The 21,546-nt window shown below is 44.4% G+C and overlaps 1 long non-coding RNA gene across 2 annotated transcripts in view; it reads left to right on the forward strand.

Moving 5' to 3' along the window:
* The window catches only part of LOC141089309 (uncharacterized), a 165,010-nt gene that overhangs the window by 40,942 nt on the left and 102,522 nt on the right, over positions 1-21,546 (forward strand). The window contains exon 2 of one of the 2 annotated variants that reach the window (XR_012232258.1): positions 5,515-5,630. This is a non-coding gene — a long non-coding RNA (uncharacterized lncRNA). Of the gene's footprint in view, positions 1-5,514; positions 5,664-21,546 lie in introns of both variants that reach the window. The other variant, XR_012232250.1, reaches the window with a different exon arrangement.

The raw sequence follows: 21,546 nt of genomic DNA on the forward strand, positions 1-21,546 counted from the left end.
GATCAATTTTTGGGGAAAAAATTTTGTTGAACCTGCTGAATTCGAATTATAAAAGGTTCGTGTCATGATCCCAGTGCAGGTTTTGACCTGCATGCCAGGGGTTAATGTCTTGATTCCAGTGCAGGCTCTGACCTGCATACCTGTGGTTAATTATTGTGGCCTCTCTTTGGTTCGGAGAGAGCTTCTTATAACCCTGGGAAGCTCCAATCCCCATCAGTTATGCTTTTGCCCTTGGCTGAGTGTGTCGACCCCTGTGTGCCTGTGCCTTGTGCCTATGTTCTAGCTTGCTTGTATGGTTCTGACCCGGTTCTGTCCCCAGTTGTGAATTTGCCTTTTGATTGTGTACTGTGTATCTGCTTCTATGGTTTTCTGACTCCTGCCACTTATCTGACCATTCCTGATTAGCGTGCTCCTTGTGTACCGCATTGGCTCTCTCGTTTACTGACCTCGGTTTGTCTTGGATTTTATCTCCCTCTGGTGCCCCGACCTTTCCCTGGTGTCTGGTGGCCCCTTTCCTTCTCCTCTGCTCCAGGGTCCCTGTAGCATCCTGCACTCATCTCCAGCAGCAGGATGCTAAGCCCCACCCCCTGTGGTCACGTGCTGCAGGTCCCGTCAGTACACTATACAACCAAAATGTGAGCACATATTCTATTAAATAGATATAACTATATAGAAATGAGATCACCATAAAAGATTTTTTAATTGAATACAAAATTTATTTTGTAAAATACTGACAATGTCTATGATAACAAGTCATAACAGAAAAATATTTTTATGTGAGAATTGATACACAGCGTGAAACCTCATCACAGAACCCATGAGGGACTCACTGAACGATGAACACCTAGAAATGGCTGAAGGTTCAAATAAATCATCAACTGACTATATTATAGAAGGTGCTTTAACAATATAAGTATCTAAATAAACCACCTCTATTCCAGTTACAAAGAACCTTAGGCACCAGTATTAGTCATAAGTAGATATACATATGTCTGGACTGCATAGTCCTTGTAAAATAATAATAGAATCAATAACACTATCACTGAATGGCTAATGATCAGTCCAGACACATGTCTAACAAACAGCCCAAATAAATTATCTAAGCATACCCACTAATGAGGGTGAAGTATTATACCTGAAGTCATGGTGCCGACAGCAAAAGGTAGGTGCCCCTACAGGAGTCCCACCCCGCAACCTCGACGTACGTTTCGCCCTAAACAGCTTCGTCAGGAGGCATGGCTAAATGTTAGATAGGGTACCTTATATAGCTAGTCAAAATTGGACGATAGAGAGCAGCTGAACAAAAAAAATCACTCAATAGCTGACAACCACATGATGTAATCAAGGGCCGCATTTGGCATATGGTCAGCTGCAGCTGCATTAATATGTAATTAATTACCTTAAATCGGGAGCTTTCTATAGCATACATGTGCTGGCTGCATCAATCGACGTGTGTAGTTGTGATGCCGCGCCCCCAGCGTCAACATAGGCTACCAGCACACCACGTGATCAGGAGGAGGATATGACATCATCCCCCGGATCACTGAGGCAACCAGGACGCCCAGTCAACACCGCAGGCCGCGACAGCACACAAACATGACGCGTCTGGATGGACACGCTGATAGCGAGCAGCACTTCCACTGGTGGGACACAAAATGCATGGGTTCAAGAAGCATTAAAGTTGGACTTCAAAGAAGCACAATATATCATCATAAAGATTGCAACAATAAATACTAGATGTTTTTCATACTTAGTACATGCAATCCATTATATCACAAAAAAATCAAAAAACCAACACGTTGTAAAAAATTTTTTTTCACAATGATATCATTGCCCATCTTTTTAGCAATCCAGACATCAGTAGGCAGCTGACAAGCATGACGTATCTAAAAAGACACGTTGGTAGTGAGCTGCCCTTCCACTGATGGGAAGCAATATACACAGGTTCAAGAACCATTATCAGCCACAAAGGATTACAACATGTCTCTATCCGAGATTACAACAAAAATTATTAGATATCATTTATAATTGACACATGTAATCCATACTATCACAGAAAATATATCAAAACGCCGACACACTGTAGAATTTATCTGTCACGCTCGCGCCTTGGCTGAATGGCGCGAGCCGGGGGTTTGTGGCCCCACTGGTCCACAAACCAGACTACCCTGGAAGGGGCGTGACTACGACAGCTACCTCGGTCTTCACTGGAGCCTCTGATGGTGAGGTCAGGCTTGTGCGGCAGATAGCTGTCGGGTGCCACTCCAGGGTGGTGTCTGGCTGTGGCTGCTGGTCCCACTCGGGGACAAGTCACTTTGACAGAAGCTATAGACAGGCAGGCAGATAGATACGACAGGCACAGATGAGACACTGGGCAAGCATGCGTGGCTAGGAGACACAGGGCAGGCGGGCACGGCTTGGAGACACAGGACAGATTGGCGTGGTATGAGAAGGAGCAGGTAGGGACCTGTTCACACAGCAGGTGTAGGCAGGAGGGAGTGGTGTATGCTGGAACAGGATTTGGACCTGTTCACACAGGAGGTGCAGGTATGGCAGGAGTGTGGAGTAGGCTGAGCCGCAGGAGTGCGGCGTAGGCTGGGCAGCAAGGGAGCCGGGCAGGCAGAGCGGCTAGAGAGCCGAGCAGGCAGAGCGGCTAAGGAGCCGAGCAGGCAGAGCGGCTAGGGAGCTAGGCAAGGTACCAAGACACAAGAATACGCAGTAAGAGCCTTCAGAGAAGGCAAGACATAGGACAGGGCATAACAGCAGCAAGCAGCAATGTCTGAGTTTAGACATTGCACAGGCAATGTTTCAGTGGGAGTGGCAGGGTTAAATAGTCCAGGGCTCTAGGTAATTGGTCAGGTGCACCCGGACTGCATAAGAACCAGAGAGTTAAGGCGCCACCCCCAATACACACAGTCAGGAAACATGGAGAGCAAGCAGGAAAACAAGAGGCATAGCACATGGAGTTCAGGGCTGGCAACAGACAGAATTCACAGCATGGCTTGAAGCAGAAAGTAAGTTGGTGTGCGGGGGATGGGAGGCCATGCAGTGATGCCAGCAGGGTTGTTACATTATCAATGTAGTCCAATATTTCATGGATTTTTCCAGTAGCAATATTTTTCTCGTAATGAAATTTCTCCCATCTCTTTTGGCAATCCAAACATAAATAGGCAGCATCATCACGTCCATCTTATAGATCATAAAGGTTTATGTAGTATCATAGCAAGAACTGAAAAGACATATATCACAATCATCGTTAGTATAAGACACACATGTAAAAACTAAACAGAACCCTAGAAATATTTAAAAAGCGCAAAATGTGACCACATAATATGTCACATAAGGCTGAGTTACAAAAAAGACTTTGCTTCCAACTGCAACAGTTTCCGCTTGAGATCTCCTCCTCTTATTCCCATGTAAACGTGGTCTTTGCCATACTTTTAACCCCTTGGGGGTGCAGCCATGAAAGTCAAAAAAATGTCTGGGAACATTTTTCAATTTATCAGTCCTTTTCTTTCATTGCATTAATTATATCCCTCACGTGTTCCTGGATTCTGACCTTAAGAGCTCTAGTGGTCATACCTATACATATCAAACCACAGGGGCACGTGAGGTGATATATAACAGATTCTGTATTGCAAGTGATATGGTGGACAATATTATATGTCCTATCCCCCTGTCATTTAGAAATTGTGTGCATTTAGGGATATATTTGCATACAGAGCAAGAACCGCAAGGAAAAGATCCCCATGGTGGACCTTTACTGCCAAAGAGAAAAGGACTCACTTTAGGTGGAACATAATGACTTTTTGTTAGCATATCACTAAGATTGCGTGATCTCCTCCAAGTAATAGATGGAATCGGTGGTAAATGATAGTTTAAATCTCTATCTGTCAAAAAGATGGACCAGTTTTTTGAAAGGATGTTTTGAATTTGTCTCCAGTTAGAATTAAAAGTAGATATAAAACGTAGTTTTGTATCATTAACATGAGATCTATTAGAGATAGTTTTAGATTTATACGACAGTAGTCCCTGTCTGTCCATTTTGGTCGCCCTATTATAACCTTTGTTAATGTCCCTAAGCATATAACCTCTTTCCAGAAATCCATTAGAGAGATTTTTTGCCTGTTGATGATAAGTTTGTTCGTTAGAGCAGATGCGGCGTGTCCTCAGGAATTGCCCTATCGGTATAGAGCAGATTAATTGAGGTGGGTGAGATGACTTTGCATGCAGCAACGCATTGGTTGCTGTACTTTTACGATAGATGTCGGTGGCCACCAGAGCATCTTGTCCCTTGGAGATCAGAATATCTAAAAAGTCGATATTATTACCACTATATTTCCAAGTCAACTTAATATTTTGATCATTAACATTAAGGTCACAGAGAAAAGTGTCAAGAAGTGACGTGGAGCCCTGCCAGATAAAAAATATATCATCAATATAACGAGACCATAAGATGAGGCTGCCATATCCGGGTGTATCTAGGACCATCTCCCTTTCCCACAGCCCCAGGAAAAGGTTAGCATACGAGGGGGTGCACAAGTCGCCCCATCGCTGTTCCCTGGAGCTGCAGGAAGGGGCGGTCTTTAAACACAAAATAATTGTGTGTAAGGGCAAAATACAGTAGAGTAATGATGAACTCAGTAAGTTCATAATCAAGTTTCATCATCTCAAGAAAAAACCTGGCAGCTCTCATCCCGTGGCTATGGTCTATTGAAGTATACAGGGACTCCACGTCACAAGTGACCATTATCATGTCATCTTCTAGATGTATCCCATCTAACTTCCTAAGCATATCAGACGTATCCCTAATAAATGAGGGTAAAGTCTCTACACATTTCTGGAGATAAAAATCAACATACCTACATATAGGTTCACAAAGACCCCCAATTTCTGAGACGATGGGTCTACCCGGTGGGTGAAGGGGGTCCTTGTGAACCTTGGGGAGTAGATAAAAAGACCATGTAGAAGGCGTTAATTCGCTGAAACACGTAGTCTGAGAGGCTAACCCCCCCCTTCCCCTAATCTATTTATCTACTGTCCAGAAGTGTGGATTTATTTTATGATGGACTTTAATAATAAAAATCTTTGCTAATGCAAGAAAAATCTTTTTAAATTTTGCATCCTGGATTTTGTCCGCTGGAGTTCAAAGTTACATTTTTTCATTTAGATAAAAAGTAGGTGTGATAGGATGTTCTTGAAGTAAAGAATCTCTTAATTTAGTGTTGATAATACCCTTTTCAAATCCCTCATTGAGAATGGCCCATAATACATCTTTGTATTTATTCGTCGGATTACATTCCAAACGTTTATAGCAAGTAGGTGAATTTAGTTGTCTAACGGCCTCTAATTCATAGAGGTCAGTTGGCCAAAGGACAATAGTGCCACCCTTGTCTGCCCGTTTGATGACTAGATTTTTTAATGATTTTAATTCTTTAATGGCATTTCTTTGAGCGAAGGTAAGATTATCATACAGTATTTTGTCATCAAGGTGTCGTAAATCTTCTTTTACAGATTTAATGAATATTTCAACTTGTGGGCAGGCATACCCGTCAGTACACTCACCACCTGGCATTCTGCTCACTCCAGCCCTGTTGTATTGCCGTCATCTTGCCCAGCTCCCGGACGCTGTAAGTACAGCTGTCACAGACTGTCAGAGGCTGGTAAGTGCCTACCAGGCGGTTTCTCCTGACAGTTCGATCATCTCTAGTCCTTTGTTATGTTTGGGTATTCTTTGTACTAAATAAAGATGTCCCTTTATCACAGATTGTCCTAAAACATTTTCTTAACTGCAAATTATTTTAAAACATTCTGAAGATGGAGGGCAAATAAAATATATTTTCTTAGGTTTTATCATAAAAGGCTATATAATAATGAGAAGCTAATATTATTGACATAATTATTATCTGACAAACTGAATCTGTATATTATCTGGTTCTATGATGCTCTGAGAAAAGCTTCACACATTCGTGTCAATTTTAAATCCGTAAGAAACAGACCGCTTTTCTCTCATTTTCTGAAACCTTTTAAGGCCCCTGTTCACACGCCCATATAAATCAAATACTGAAAAAACAGTAATTAAAAAGTTTCCAGCTTTGCTGTGTCTTTCCGCTATGATGGGGCATGTCCGTTTATCCTTGTTCTTATGCCTTGAATAAATTTTTGTATATTTGGAAGCTGGAAACTTTTTCATTATTGATTTACTCCACGTGTGGCTTCATGAAATATCCGAGCTTCCACGCACCACTACTAGCCAAGAAAGCAGGTGAGCTGGGTTACCTTTATTTTTTGCACTGAAAAAACAGTACCGGTGCCATCAGTGTTTGGGATCAGTGTGTCATCCGTGTGTCTGTTTTTGCCATCAGTGTTTTTCCGGTATGGATAAATAAAGAAATAACAAAGCTTCTCTTATACTTTGCAATGATAAACACATACAGCACACATACGGCACACGGATGATGCTACATGTACCGGAAACACAGGGGTATGAAGGGGGCCTAACAAAGGATCAGTGGGAAACGTGTTTTTGTTGTTTCATCTGTTTCATATGGATCCTCACAGACTTTACTTGTCTAGTCTGATCTGCAAAATGGATGAGAATAAGACCTTCCCTGAATCCCACAGTCCAGACACACATCCATTTTTAATACTGATGTATACAGTTGTGGCCAAAAGTATTGACACCCCTGCAATTTTGTCAGATAATACTCAGTTTCTTCCTGAAAATGATTGCAAACACAAATTCTTTGGTATTATTATCTTCATTTAATTTGTCTTAAATGAAAAAACACAAAAGAGAATGAAGCAAAAAGCAAAACATTGATCATTTCACACAAAACTCCAAAAATGGGCCAGACAAAAGTATTGGCACCCTCAGCCTAATACTTGGTTGCACAACCTTTAGCCAAAATAACTGCGACCAACCACTTCCGGTAACCATCAATGAGTTTCTTACAATGCTCTGCTGGAATTTTAGACAATTCTTCTTTGGCAAACTGCTCCAGGTCCCTGATATTTGAAGGGTGCCTTCTCCAAACTGCCATTTTTAGATCTCTCCACAGGTTTTCTATGGGATTCAGGTCTAGACTCATTGCTGGCCACCTTAGAAGTCTCCAGTGCTTTCTCTCAAACCATTTTCTAGTGCTTTTTGAAGTGTGTTTTGGGTCATTGTCCTGCTGGAAGACCCATGACCTCTGAGGGAGACCCAGCTTTCTCACACTGGACCCTACATTATGCTGCAAAATTTGTTGGTAGTCTTCAGACTTCAAAAAGCCATGCACACAGTCAAGCAGTCCAGTGCCAGAGGCAGCAAAGCAACCCCAAAACATCATAGAATCATAGAATCATAGAATCGTAGAGTTGGAAGGGACCTCCTGGGCCATCTGGTCCAACCCCCTGCTCAAAGCAGGATTCGCTAAATCATCCCAGTCAGATGTCTGTCCAGCCTCTGTTTGAAGACTTCCATTGAAGGAGAACTCACCACTTCTCGTGGCAGCCTGTTCCACTCATTGATCACTCTAACTGTCAAAAAGTTTTTTCTAATATCTAATCTGTGTCTCTTCCCATTCAGTTTCATCCCATTGCTTCTAGTCTTTCCTTGTGCAAATGAGAATAAAGTTGATCCTTCTACAATGTGACAGCCCTTTAGATATTTGTAGACAGCTATTAAGTCTCCTCTCAGTCTTCTCTTTTGCAAACTAAACATTCCCAAATCCTGCAACCTTTCCTCATAAGACAGGGTTTGCAGACCGGTCACCATTCTGGTCGCTCTTTTCTGAACTTGCTCCAGTTTGTTGATGTCTTTTTTAAAATGTGGTGCCCAAAACTGGACACAATATTCCAGATGAGGTCTGACCAAAGAGGAGTAGAGGGAAATAATGACTTCACGTGATCTAGACTGTATGCTTCTGTTAATACATCCTAGAATTGCATTTGCCTTTTTTGCTGCTGCATCACACTGTTGACTCATATTCAGTCTGTGATCTATTAGTATACCCAAGTCTTTTTCACATGTGCTGTCACTTAGCCCTATTCCTCCCATTCTATATATGCTTTTTTCATTTTTATTGCCCAGATGTAGTACTTTGCATTTCTCCCTGTTAAAAACCATTCTGTTAGTTGCTGCCCACTTCTCCAGTTTATTTAAATCTTTTTGAATCCTCTCTCTCTCTTCTCTAGTATTAGCTATCCCTCCTAGCTTTGTGTCATCAGCAAATTTAATCAGTTTACCCTCAATTCCTTCATCTAAATCGTTGATAAAGATGTTGAACAATACAGGGCCCAGGACAGAGCCCTGTGGTACCCCACTTGAGACATTCTTCCAACTGGATGTGCAGCCATTTACGACCACTCTTTGGGTCCGATCACTAAGCCAGTTATGAATCCACCTAACAGTTGCCTTGTCCATTCCATACTTAGTCATTTTTTCAATAAGGATTGTATGAGAGACTTTGTCAAATGCTTTGCTGAAGTCAAGATATACTATATCTACAGCTTTTCCTTGATCCACCCAATCAGTGATACCGTCATAGAAGGAAATTAAGTTAGTCTGACATGACTTATTAGTTAGAAACCCATGCTGACTCTGTTTAATCACTTCATTCTTATCCAGGTATTGACATACATGTTGTTTAATAATTTGTTCAAAGATCTTTCCTGGTATAGAAGTCAGACTCACCGGCCTATAGTTGCCTGGGTCCACCTTCTTCCCCTTTTTGAAGATAGGAACAACATTTGCTCTTCTCCAGTCTTCTGGCACTTCTCCTGTTCTCCAAGAATTTTCAAAGATTATGGAGAGGGGTTCAAAAATTTCTTCTGCTATCTCCTTCAGTACTCTGGGGTGTAATTCATCTGGACCTGGAGACTTGAATTCATTTAGGTTAGCTAAGTGTTTCCTCACTATCTTTCTGTTTATAGATATCCTGGATTCTTCTATTCCCTTAATAGGACAGTGAATAACAGTTGATGTTGCATTTCCTTTCTGAGAGAAAACAGATGCAAAATAGGAATTTAAAAGTTCAGCCTTCTCAACATCCTGTCTTACCATTTCATCATTTTCATCCTGTAAAAATCCTATAGCATCTTTGACTTTTCTTTTACTTTTCAAATATCCCCAAAATCCTTTATTATTGCTTTTGACATCTCTTGCAAGCCTCAGTTCATTTTCAGCTTTAGATAATCTGATTTGTGCCCTGCAGGTTCTGCAGACAGCATTATATTCTTCTTTAGATATGCCTCCCTCTTTCCATTTTATAAACATTTTTTTCTTCCTTTTTAGCATGTGCTTAAGTTCTGTGTTCATCCATCCTGGTTTCCTTAAATGCTTCCTATTATTCCCTCTTTTCGGAATTGTTAACAACTGTGCTTTGAGAATTTCATTTTTCAAGATTTCCCATCCTCCCTGGACATTTTTGTCTTTAAGGATATCCAGCCATTGGATCCCTCCAATTCTCTTTCTGAATCCCTTAAAATCTGCCTTTCTGAAATCTAACCTTGACGTCTGAGTCTTCACAGGTCTTCCACCTCTAGTAATCCAAAATTCTAAAATAGCATGGTCGCTACCTCCTAGGGTCCCAGCCACTTTTACCTCCTCAACCATTTCCTCCCTGTTTATAAGGATTAGATCCAAGGAAGCAGTTCCCCTTGTTTTCTCCCTTACCTTTTGGAAGATAAAGTTGTCAGCAAGAGAGGATAAGAATTTCCTTGACCTGTTAGTTTTGCCTGAGAGAGATTCCCAACAAATGTCTGGATAGTTGAAATCTCCCATGACAACTATGTCATATTTTTTGGAGAACTTGGCCATCTGATGCATAAAGAGTTCATCTATATATTCGGCTTGCACAGGCGGCCTGTAGTAAATGCCTACAATGGTGTCCTTTCCATTGTTCTGTCCTTGTATTCTTACCCAAACAGTTTCCACAGAACTCCCAGTCTCTGAAGCTTCAATCTCTGTGCAGATATACGCGTTTCGAACATACAATGCGACGCCCCCTCCTCGTTTATCAAGTCTGTTTCTTGCAAATAAGTTGTATCCTTCTAGTCTTGTATTCCAATCATGTGTATTGTCCCACCAAGTTTCAGTGATTCCAATTACATCATATTTCTGTTCCTGTGTTAGTAGTTCCAATTCTCCTTGTTTTTTGCCCATGCTTTGTGCATTAGTATAGAAACATTTTAGTTTGTGATTGGTTTCTCTTTCTCCAATATTTTTATTAATTAGATTCTTTCGTCTTTGTTCTTCCTTTCCACTTCTAATAGCAGAGTTCTCAATAGCATTTGTCAGGTGTATGGCTTTTTCTGGTCTTTTGCTTCCCTTCCCATGTTGTTCTAGTTTAAAGCTCTCCTTACAAGTGTAGCAAGGCGACTTCCAAATACATGCTTTCCAGTCTTCGTAAGGTGCACCCCATCTCTAGCAAGTAGTCCATCGTATAAGTAGTTCACTCCGTGATCCAGAAATCCAAATCGTTGCTGACGGCACCATCGACGTAGCCAGTTGTTCACCTGCAGAATATTATTCCACCTCCTTGTTCCATGGCCATCCACTGGGAGGATGGAAGAGAAGACCACCTGCGCTCCCAGTTCTTTCACTTTCTTGCCTAAGTCTTCAAAGTCTCTGCAGATGATTTCCAGGTCGTTTCTTGCGGTGTCATTTGTCCCCACATGTAGTAGCAGGAATGGGTAGTCATCTGTAGGTCTGAAGAGTCCTGATATCCTGTCAGACACATCTTTAATTTTTGCACCTGGAAGACAGCACATTTCTCTTGTAGTTATATCCGGTCTGCAGATAGCGGCCTCTGTTCCTCTCAGCAGGGAATCCCCCATGACCACCACTCTCCGTTTCTTCTTCACAACATTTTTCTTTCTCCATCCAGGAGGACTCTGAAGGCGTACAAGGTTGCTGTTTGTTGGCAAAGTCTTATCCTGATGTATTTCTTCATCGTTTTCCTGCGTGAGAGCCTGGTACTGGTTTCTGAGCAGTATGGGTGCTGACTGCCTCCTGATCCTCCTGCTTCTCTGGGTCACATGTCTCCATTCCTCTGTTTCTTCAGGTGCACTTCGAATTTCTTCTCTTTCTGTAACATGAAGAGATAATTCTGCTCTGTCCAAGAACTCTTCACCTTCCTTAATGATCTTCAACGTAGCTAACCTCTCTTCGAGATTTTGCAACTTTTCCTCCAACAGGGACACAAGCTTGCATTTGTGGCATGTGAAGTTTGGCTTTTCCACTGGTAAATCTGTGAACATGTAGCAAGAAATGCAGCTCACCAAATGGCTCCTGGCCTCTTCCATCTTGAGATTTCTTAAAAACGATGAAAGATGAGCCAAATTTCGGCTCGCGTTTTTTCCGATTTCCTCTTTTCAGCTGCAACCGCCAAAACCCAGTGATCGTTGAGCTCGCGGAGACTCTTCACTTATCCCAGAAGGCACTGGGAATATGCAAATGATCTCCTCAAGACTCTTCCCCTGGTTTTCCGATTTCCTCTTTTCAGCTGCAACCGCCAAAACCCAGTGATCGTTGAGCTCGCGGAGACTCTTCACTTATCCCAGAAGGCACTGGGAATATGCAAATGATCTCCTCAAGACTCTTCCCCTGGTTTTCCGATTTCCTCTTTTCAGCTGCAACCGCCAAAACCCAGTGATCGTTGAGCTCGCGGAGACTCTTCACTTATCCCAGAAGGCACTGGGAATATGCAAATGATCTCCTCAAGACTCTTCCCCTGGTTTTCCGATTTCCTCTTTTCAGCTGCAACCGCCAAAACCCAGTGATCGTTGAGCTCGCGGAGACTCTTCACTTATCCCAGAAGGCACTGGGAATATGCAAATGATCTCCTCAAGACTCTTCCCCTGGTTTTCCGATTTCCTCTTTTCAGCTGCAACCGCCAAAACCCAGTGATCGTTGAGCTCGCGGAGACTCTTCACTTATCCCAGAAGGCACTGGGAATATGCAAATGATCTCCTCAAGACTCTTCCCCTGGTTTTCCGATTTCCTCTTTTCAGCTGCAACCGCCAAAACCCAGTGATCGTTGAGCTCGCGGAGACTCTTCACTTATCCCAGAAGGCACTGGGAATATGCAAATGATCTCCTCAAGACTCTTCCCCTGGTTTTTGAATCAGGGAACATCAGGGAACATCAGGGAACCTCCGCCATGTTTGACTGTAGGGACCGTGTTTTTTTCTTTGAATGCCTCTTTTTTTTCTACTGTAAACTCTATGTTGATGCCTTTGCCCAAAAAGCTCTACTTTTGTCTCATCTGACCAGAGAACATTCTTCTAAAACATTTTAGGGTTTTTCAGGTAAGTTTTAGCAAACTCCAGCCTGACTTTTTTATGTCTCGGGGTAAGAAGTGGGGTCTTCCTGGGTCTCCTACCATACAGTCCCTTTTCATTCAGATGTCGACGGATAGTACGGGTTGACACTGTTGTACCCTCGGACTGCAGGGCAGCTTGAACTTGTTTGGATGTTAGTCGAGGTTCTTTATCCAACATCCGCACAATCTTGCATTGAAATCTCTTGTCAATTTTTCTTTTCCGTCCACATCTAGGGAGGTTAGCCACAGTGCCATGGGCTTTAAACTTCTTGATGACACTGTGCACGGTAGACACAGGAACATTCAGGTCTTTAGAGATGGACTTGTAGCCGTGAGATTGCTCATGCTTCCTCACAATTTGGTTTCTCAGACCGTTCTTTGGTCTTCTTTCTTTTCTCCATGCTAAATGTGGTACACACAAGGACACAGGACAGAGGTTGAGTCAACTTTAATCCATGTCAACTGGCTGCAAGTGTGATTTGGTTATTGCCAACACCTGTTAGGTGCCACTGGTAAGTTACAGGTGCTGTTAATTACACAAATTAGAGAAGCATCACATGATTTTTCGAACAGTGCCAATACTTTTGTCCACCCTCTTTTTTATGTTTGGTGTGGAATTATATCCAATTTGGCTTTTTGTGTTTTTTCATTTAAGATAAATTAAATGAAGATAATAATAACAAAGAATTTGTGTTTGCTATCATTTTCAGGAAGAAACTGAGTATTATCTGACAAAATTGCAGGGGTGTCAATACTTTTGGCCACAACTGTAGTATGTATGGTTCAATTAAACTCTATGGATCCATGTGCTGTTTGAGATAAAAACAAACAGCTCTCGGACATGTTGCACAGATGTATCAATGTAGCCGGAGTTAAACAGAAAGGGACCAGCAAGAAAGCTCTTTTTCAGAGGGACTTTGCTTTGGGTCTTGGTATTAGGCTTCTGTGTAAAGAGGTTCTCTGATAAGTAGGTTTTTGAGTAATGAGACTGGCTGGTAGTGGAAATAGAAATTTCTTTGTTCTCTAGTCAGATGAGGATAAATCAGTGGAGAGCAGGGCCAAAAAATGAGAAAAATATGAATTGAAAAACTTGCTTCTTTTAGAGCGGAGAAGTACAATAGCCAAATGCATGACAGTTCACAAATAAATGAACACTCATAGCTAAATTTAGCTGAGATCAGGAAACAAAAAAAGACCAGCAACCTAGGTTCAGAACAGATGGGTCATCAACTATCGCACAATAAAAAAAGGATCAAGTAAACTATGAGCAGGAAAACAGCAAAGTACGAGGTATTAAAATAACTTTCTCCTGAAAACAAAGCCTATTTATAAGAGGATGAGCTACACAGGAGACTTGTCCCAAGCAGCTTCTCCCCACCCACTGCCCTGAATTGACATGTCTCTCCCTGTGTGTGCATAACTAGCAGTGGGTAGGCAAATGCCACATAGGATCATGCCTGTCCAAGGAGCATCCTGTACAGCTTGGTTTCCGTTTATTTAACTAGGTTTTACTCTGAAACACAGCAGCATTGGCTGAGATCATACAACCAGTGTCTGATAAATGCTGCCTGTGGATCGGGCACATGTATAAGCTATCAGGTTCTCTTTAATCTGAGTCTTCTACTGTATATACTGCATAGAAAGTGTAGCTGCCAAGTCAGAGACGGCTGTAGGAATTACTGTACTGCTGCTTTTATCCTCTTCCTCCTGCAATTATTTCTTAACATACATTCAGCCTGAAGAGACTCTCCTGTGTTGATTTCATGCTGCACACTACAGGCTTTCCCCACACAATGGTTTCTAACAGCTCCAAAACAGGAAACCTCACAAAGATGTCAAATATTGAGACTCCTGACTTCAGCCAACTTCACTCTCATTCTTTTAAAGGTTTTTGCACTCTGTGCAAATAAGGGTAAGACCTCCCTTTTCTTTGAGAAGAACATTATATTTATATAGCTCTCGATGGTTGGGTGCCCATTAGTCAGTGTCTCAGTCCTGCTCGGCCCTTATTCAGATTTACCACATTTGACATAGGGTAAGGTTTTAATATTGGAGGTTAGGACCATCCTGAGTAGGGTCACCTTGACATGGTGGGATGGCTTTTCAGTTATTTTATCAAAACATTGTTGACTAAGTACTTTATGCTATTTTCATGCACTATTTGATCATTTTGTTTTTATCTTTTTTTAAAGAGCCAGATCTTTTCTCACTAAATTAGTGAGTACATGTTTAATTTTTCTCAACATTGCTCAAAAATTAAAGGGAACACTTAAACAACACAATGTAACTCCAAGTCAATCAAACTTCTGTGAAATCAACCTGTCCAGATATAAAGTAACACCGATTATGAATCAATTTCTCCTGCTGTTGTGCAAATGGAACAGACAACAGGTAGAAATGATAAGCAATTAGCAAGAAAACCCCTATAAAGGAGTGGTTCTGCAGGGGGTGACAACAGACCATTTCTGTGTTCTCATCCTTTTTGCCTGCTGTTTTCTTCACTTTTGCATTTTGTCATTGCTCTCACCCCTGGGGGTACTGTACAGTAGCATGAGGTGGTGTATACAACCCACAGAAGTTGCTCAGGTAGTGCAGCTCATCCAGGATGGCACATCAATGCGAGCTGCAGCAAGGAGGGTAGCTGTGTCTGTCAGCACAGTGTCCAGGGCATGGAGCAGATACCAGAAGACAGGCCAAAACACCAGAAGACATGGAGGGGGCCGCAGAAGGGCAACAACCCAGCAGCAGGACCACTACCTCCTTTGTGCAAGCAGAAACAGGATGGTCAGCAGCAGAAAAATTAAAAGAGTTTGCCAATAAACGAATTAAAAAAAATAAACGAATTTAAGAAACAGGAGGAACAGTGCCAGAGCATTGCAAAATGACCTCCAGCAGGCCAATAACATCCATGTGTCTGCTTAAACTATCAGAAACAAACTCCATGAGGGTGGTATGAAGGACCAACATCCACAAGTGGTTGTTGAGCTTACAGCCCCACACAGTGCAGAGCGATTGGCATTTGCCAGAGAACACCAAGATTGGCAAGTTCGACACTGGCGCCCTGTGCTCTTCACAGATGAGAGCAGGTTCACACTGAGTACATGTGACAGACGTGACAGAGCCTGGAGACACCATGGAGAATGTTCTGCTGCCTGCAACATCTTCCAGAATGACCAGTTTGGCAGTGGATCAGAATTGGTGTGGGGAGGTGTTGTGAGTTCATTTTCCCCTCCACCACTGAGGCCCGATGAACTCCCTCTTCTGGTAAAGAAAGGTAGTGAGCCTGATTATCAAGCACCTGAGACTAATGATGATGACTGGCTGAGTGGAGTTACTGACTGGATATAAGGCCGCCGACGCCCTTCTGCCCTGCGGGTGATTTCTCTGAGGGATCCTTGGAGACCAGTCTGAATTCCTGCTCTTCTAAAGCTAAGTTTTCTGCTCAGCTTTTTGCATTTGTGCTTTGACTTTGTTTTTGCTTTGTTTTTCTGGATTTCTGCCATTCCCTGCTGGGGTGAGCTGAATTCCTTTAGCTCTGTCTTCAGAAAATACCTGAGTGCTGATATAGTTTTTGAAGCCTAGCTGCTTCAGGGTCTTTTTCCATATCAGCCTGTTGGCTTATGTCTTTGATAGGGTTTTGGCAGATTGCAGACAGCAACCTTCCTTTCCTGTCCTGTTTAGATAGCTTGGGCCCCATCGTTTGCTCAGCCTATCTTTCTATCTTTGTGAGTGTTTTTTCATCTTGCTTCACCGTCATTATATGTTGGGGGCTGCCTTTTACTTTGGGGTCTGCTCTGGGGCAGTTTAGATTTCCTTTTCTGTCTTTAGGCTATTTTTCTCTCCGGGTGTGATCGAGGGGTCTAGGGCATCGTAGGAACCCCCCACGGCTACTGCTAGTTGTGTTGATAGGTTCAGGGGTCTGCAATCTGATAGTTGCCAACTTCTCTGGTTTTCTGGACGTAGCTTCTATTTTTGTGTCTGCCTCCTACGGTGACTCTATCATAACAGGGAGGCATTTCTTAATTTTTTTGAAGGGCCGCACAGCCTTCAATGTGCTAGCCAGAGTTACCCTGACTGCCATTAGGTACCAGGATGAGATCCTCAGACCCATTATGAAACCATATGCAGGTGCACTGGGCCCTGGGTTACATGTTGCCCCTATTGAGGAAGCCATACGGCGAAACGGCGCTGTCGGGGTAGCCGGGGTACCTGTAAACTAGTAATACCAGTGTTTACTTACATGTAAAAGTCGGCACTGAGTGGATGAATGTCATCCGCTCAATGCCAACTTTTATTTCCCATTGACTTGTATTGGGGTCGGGTTTCGGACGAAACTACGACTTTTTTTGCCCTAGTCGGACCAGTTTCATCCGACTCAAATTTTGTTTCATGAAACCCGATCCAACCAAAGTCGCTCAACTCTATTGATTACCATTTTCTTTGATATCCAGAGCCATTTTCCTCCCTGCTATTCTTCCTTGCTGGCTGGCTCAAACAGAGACCGCGTTGTGGGATGGTGTTACTTCAATCAATTTAAAACTAGTGAGTCTTTAAGCAAAGCTTTCACAAACACCTGTGTGAGCGAAAGTCTTTTTTTCAGGTCACATCTACCAGAATAGGACCTGGTGGCACTGGATATTGGAGAAGATGGCGCTCTATAAGTATTGTAATGCACTGATACATCATTGCACACATAATATGGATAGATTGCAAATTAAAAATTTGATAGGACATTTTTAAAGAGGATATCCGGGACTTTAGAAAAAAAAGGCATATAGTTGCTAACAGAGGCAACTACCAGTCTGTTGTACCTGGCGCTGGTCAGTGACTGCTCCTACCAGAGATTCAGCTATTCCCTGGCAGCAGAGCAGCAGTTTATCTATCTGTTGACAGGGTAGGACTATTGGTGTCATTCTGATTGATAGCCGGTTTCCACTAAATAGGCAACGGAAGCTGGCTGTCAATCAGCATGACACCAGTAGATCCGCCCTGTCAACAGGAAGAGAAACTGCTGCTCTGTTGACAGGAAGTACCTAAATCTCTGACAGGAGCAGTCAATGACCTACGCTGTGTCCAACAGGCAAGTAGTTGCCTCTGTTAGCAACTACATGCCTTTTTTAAAAAAAAGTCCTGGATATCCCCTTTAAGTAATTGGATCTTACTAGCCTGGATGAACTGATCACTCCCTACCCACTGCATCCTGGATCCCAACAGGTTTTTCCCGTCTCCCATGATGGCACACATGAGAGAGGGGATCCGCCCAGTCAGGACAGGAACCCTACTGAAGATAAAAGGGCGGTACCTCTCCATCGCTTCAGTTGGGTTTCCTGTCCTGACAGGGACCTGCATGCTGAAGACGGCATGTCAAGATGTCTGTACCTGCCCACCCCCGTGCCAGCATGGAAGATCAGGCAGAGCCTGTGCGCTGGGCGTCGGGGGTGGAAGCGCCGTCCGCGGGTCCCCCGGGGGCTCAGCGTCCGAGCGGGCGTCAGCGCAGCACGGTCAGGGGTCCAGGGGCTCTTCCGTGGCTGCCGCACCACCCTCCCCCTCTGCCGATGTTCAGGAGCTCCAGGAGGGGCGGCCGCTCCTGGGTCGCGCCCCTCTGACGTCACGCGTAAGGCACGCTGGGAATGGGCGTGCCCATGTGACGTAGGGGGCGGCGCTGGGATCCAAGATGGCGGCGCCCATGGGGAAAACGCTGGCCGGCAAAAGATCATCCCAGCGGCATGGCAGGAGGGGTGAGGGGCTGTGAATGGGCACCGGAGGAGGCTTGAGAGTGCAGTGGATCCCTCTCGGATAGAGGGATGACCACAGAAGACGCACTCATGCCCAGAAAACTTCACAAGGGAAGTGGGGCAAGAGAGCAGCGACAGCAGCAGCAGCAAAAGCTCTCGCCAGATGCAGTGCCGAGCCGCCAGCATACCAGAAGTAGCCGCTCAAGTGGTAAGGAGCGGCAGTTGTAAACACGACCAGCATGACTCTGAGACGTCCAGGAAAAGCGTCACGAGTGCATATGAGGAGCATCTGAGATCGGTACCCTTGATTGACAGCGGTGGTGAGTGATCTACGTGAATGTCACCCTTATGGTAACGGGGTTCCAATTTTTCTGTTTGATCACTAGGGGTTGCTAGCGGCAAAAATAGAGCATGCACCCTATGCAGACACCCGCTGGCAGGTCAGTGGCAGAAAGATCTCTGCGCTGACTGTATAAACAAAGCCATACGGGATGAAATCCCTGATTTGGTGACTAGCCGTAGGGCTATAATACAAGAGGAGGTGAAAGGCTCCCTATAGGCAGCCCTTAAAAGGGCGAATAAAAGAAGCCGTACAAGGGACTCAGAGGCCTCGCTAGTGCAAAAAGGCCGTGAAAAATCCCTGTCCCCCTCCACCTCCTCTTCCTGTACTCAGTCCTCAGAAGCCTCCTAAGTAGAGTTGAGCGAAACGGGTCGAAAAAATTCAAAAGTCGCCGACTTTTGGCAAAGTCGGGTTTCATGAAACGAAACCCGACCCTAGGATGAGGTCGGCCACGAGGTCGGCGACTTACGCGCCAAAGTCGCGTTTCAAAAGTTTGTTTCGCGCTCTTTTTCAGCCAATCAGGATCCACGGACACTGTGGGCAACGTGATGACCTAGGCACGGGTCACCACCATCTTTCAGAAGGGCATGCAAGTGATTGGCTTGCTTTGGTGGGCGTCACAGGGGTATAAAAGGGCGTGCACGCCGACCGCCATCTTACTTCTGCCGATCTTAGTATAGGGAGAGGTTGCTGCTGATTCTGTAGGGAGAGCGTTAGGCAGGGAAGAAGACAAAAAAACTGCTTCTGCTGCTAGCGATTTGGCCTGCACAACACACAAGTCACTGTGTGTGCAGTGCAAGGGGAGGCTATATTGTGGTGTATCAGTGGTGTTGGTTGTTGGGCTGCCTTTTAAGGCTTCCTGACACGCTGGCATTGCTGTTTACCCACTGCTCCGCAAACTGCTTTTTTAAAAGCAATCCAATCTCCCTTATCCTCTAGTCACTTTTGTCACAGCTGTGCCATCGAGCGTGTCACATAGCGCTCAGATATCAGTGGGCCTCACACAATCCACAAGTGTCCAGTGTCCAAAAGTGTGCGCAGAGATTCAAAATCTCCATTATCCTCTCGTCACTTTGGTCACAGGCAGCTGTGCCATCGAGCGTGTCACATAGCGCTCAGATATCAGTGGGCCTCACACAATCCACAAGTGTCCAGTGTCCAAAAGTGTGCGCAGAGATTCAAAATCTCCATTATCCTCTCGTCACTTTGGTCACAGGCAGCTGTGCCATCGAGCGTGTCACATAGCGCTCAGATATCAGTGGGCCTCACACAATCCACAAGTGTCCAGTGTCCAAAAGTGTGCGCAGAGATTCAAAATCTCCATTATCCTCTCGTCACTTTGGTCACAGGCAGCTGTGCCATCGAGCGTGTCACATAGCGCTCAGATATCAGTGGCCCTCACACAATCCACAAGTGTCCAGTGTCCAAAAGTGTGCGCAGAGATTCAAAATCTCCATTATCCTCTTGTCACTTTGGTCACAGGCAGCTGTGCCATCGAGCCTGTCACATAGCGCTCAGATATCAGTGGGCCTCACACAATCCACAAGTGTCCAGTGTCCAAAAGTGTGCGCAGAGATTCAAAATCTCCATTATCCTCTCGTCACTTTGGTCACAGGCAGCTGTGCCATCGAGCGTGTCACATAGCGCTCAGATATCAGTGGGCCTCACACAATCCACAAGTGTCCAGTGTCCAAAAGTGTGTGCAGAGATTCAAAATCTCCATTATCCTCTCGTCACTTTGGTCACAGGCAGCTGTGCCATCGAGCCTGTCACATAGCGCTCAGATATCAGTGGGCCTCACACAATCCACAAGTGTCCAGTGTCCAAAAGTGTGCGCAGAGATTCAAAATCTCCATTATCCTCTCGTCACTTTGGTCACAGGCAGCTGTGCCATCGAGCGTGTCACATAGCGCTCAGATATCAGTGGGCCTCACACAATCCACAAGTGTCCAGTGTCCAAAAGTGTGCGCAGAGATTCAAAATCTCCATTATCCTCTCGTCACTTTGGTCACAGGCAGCTGTGCCATCGAGCCTGTCACATAGCGCTCAGATATCAGTGGGCCTCACACAATCCACAAGTGTCCAGTGTCCAAAAGTGTGCGCAGAGATTCAAAATCTCCATTATCCTCTCGTCACTTTGGTCACAGGCAGCTGTGCCATCGAGCGTGTCACATAGCGCTCAGATATCAGTGGCCCTCACACAATCCACAAGTGTCCAGTGTCCAAAAGTGTGCGCAGAGATTCAAAATCTCCATTATCCTCTCGTCACTTTGGTCACAGGCAGCTGTGCCATCGAGCCTGTCACATAGCGCTCAGATATCAGTGGGCCTCACACAATCCACAAGTGTCCAGTGTCCAAAAGTGTGCGCAGAGATTCAAAATCTCCATTATCCTCTCGTCACTTTGGTCACAGGCAGCTGTGCCATCGAGCGTGTCACATAGCGCTCAGATATCAGTGGCCCTCACACAATCCACAAGTGTCCAGTGTCCAAAAGTGTGCGCAGAGATTCAAAATCTCCATTATCCTCTCGTCACTTTGGTCACAGGCAGCTGTGCCATCGAGCCTGTCACATAGCGCTCAGATATCAGTGGCCCTCACACAATCCACAAGTGTCCAGTGTCCAAAAGTGTGCGCAGAGATTCAAAATCTCCATTATCCTCTCGTCACTTTGGTCACAGGCAGCTGTGCCATCGAGCCTGTCACATAGCGCTCAGATATCAGTGGGCCTCACACAATCCAAAAGTGTCCACTGTCCACAAGTGTGTGCAGAAATTCTAAATCTCCCCTGTCCTATAAACACCTTGTACCTTGTTTTACATTACTATATAGTTTGTTGGATTTTGTCTACATTTCTACCAAAAATGAGGAAGGCTGGTGGAAGAGGCCGTGGAATTGGGCGGGGGTTGGCAGCTGGTAATGATGGTGTTGGTGGTGGATCTGATGGTAGTGGCAAGAGCAAAATAGGACCGAATGCAGGAGGTGCTGACCCTGCGTCATCGTCTGGCTACATAAGGCCTCGAACGCTTAGTTTTCTAGGAGTTGGCAAACCGCTTTTAAAGGCAGAGCATCAGGAAAAAGTTTTGTCTTACATTGCTGACTCAGCCTCCAGCTCTATCGCCTCCTCTTCTTCAGTTGTAAAAAGTAAAAGCACTGAGTCGTCAT

The sequence above is a fragment of the Dendrobates tinctorius genome, unplaced genomic scaffold (genome assembly GCF_039654945.1).
Source record: "Dendrobates tinctorius isolate UK_male_01 unplaced genomic scaffold, ASM3965494v1 ptg000003l, whole genome shotgun sequence".
Lineage (NCBI taxonomy): Eukaryota > Metazoa > Chordata > Amphibia > Anura > Dendrobatidae > Dendrobates > Dendrobates tinctorius.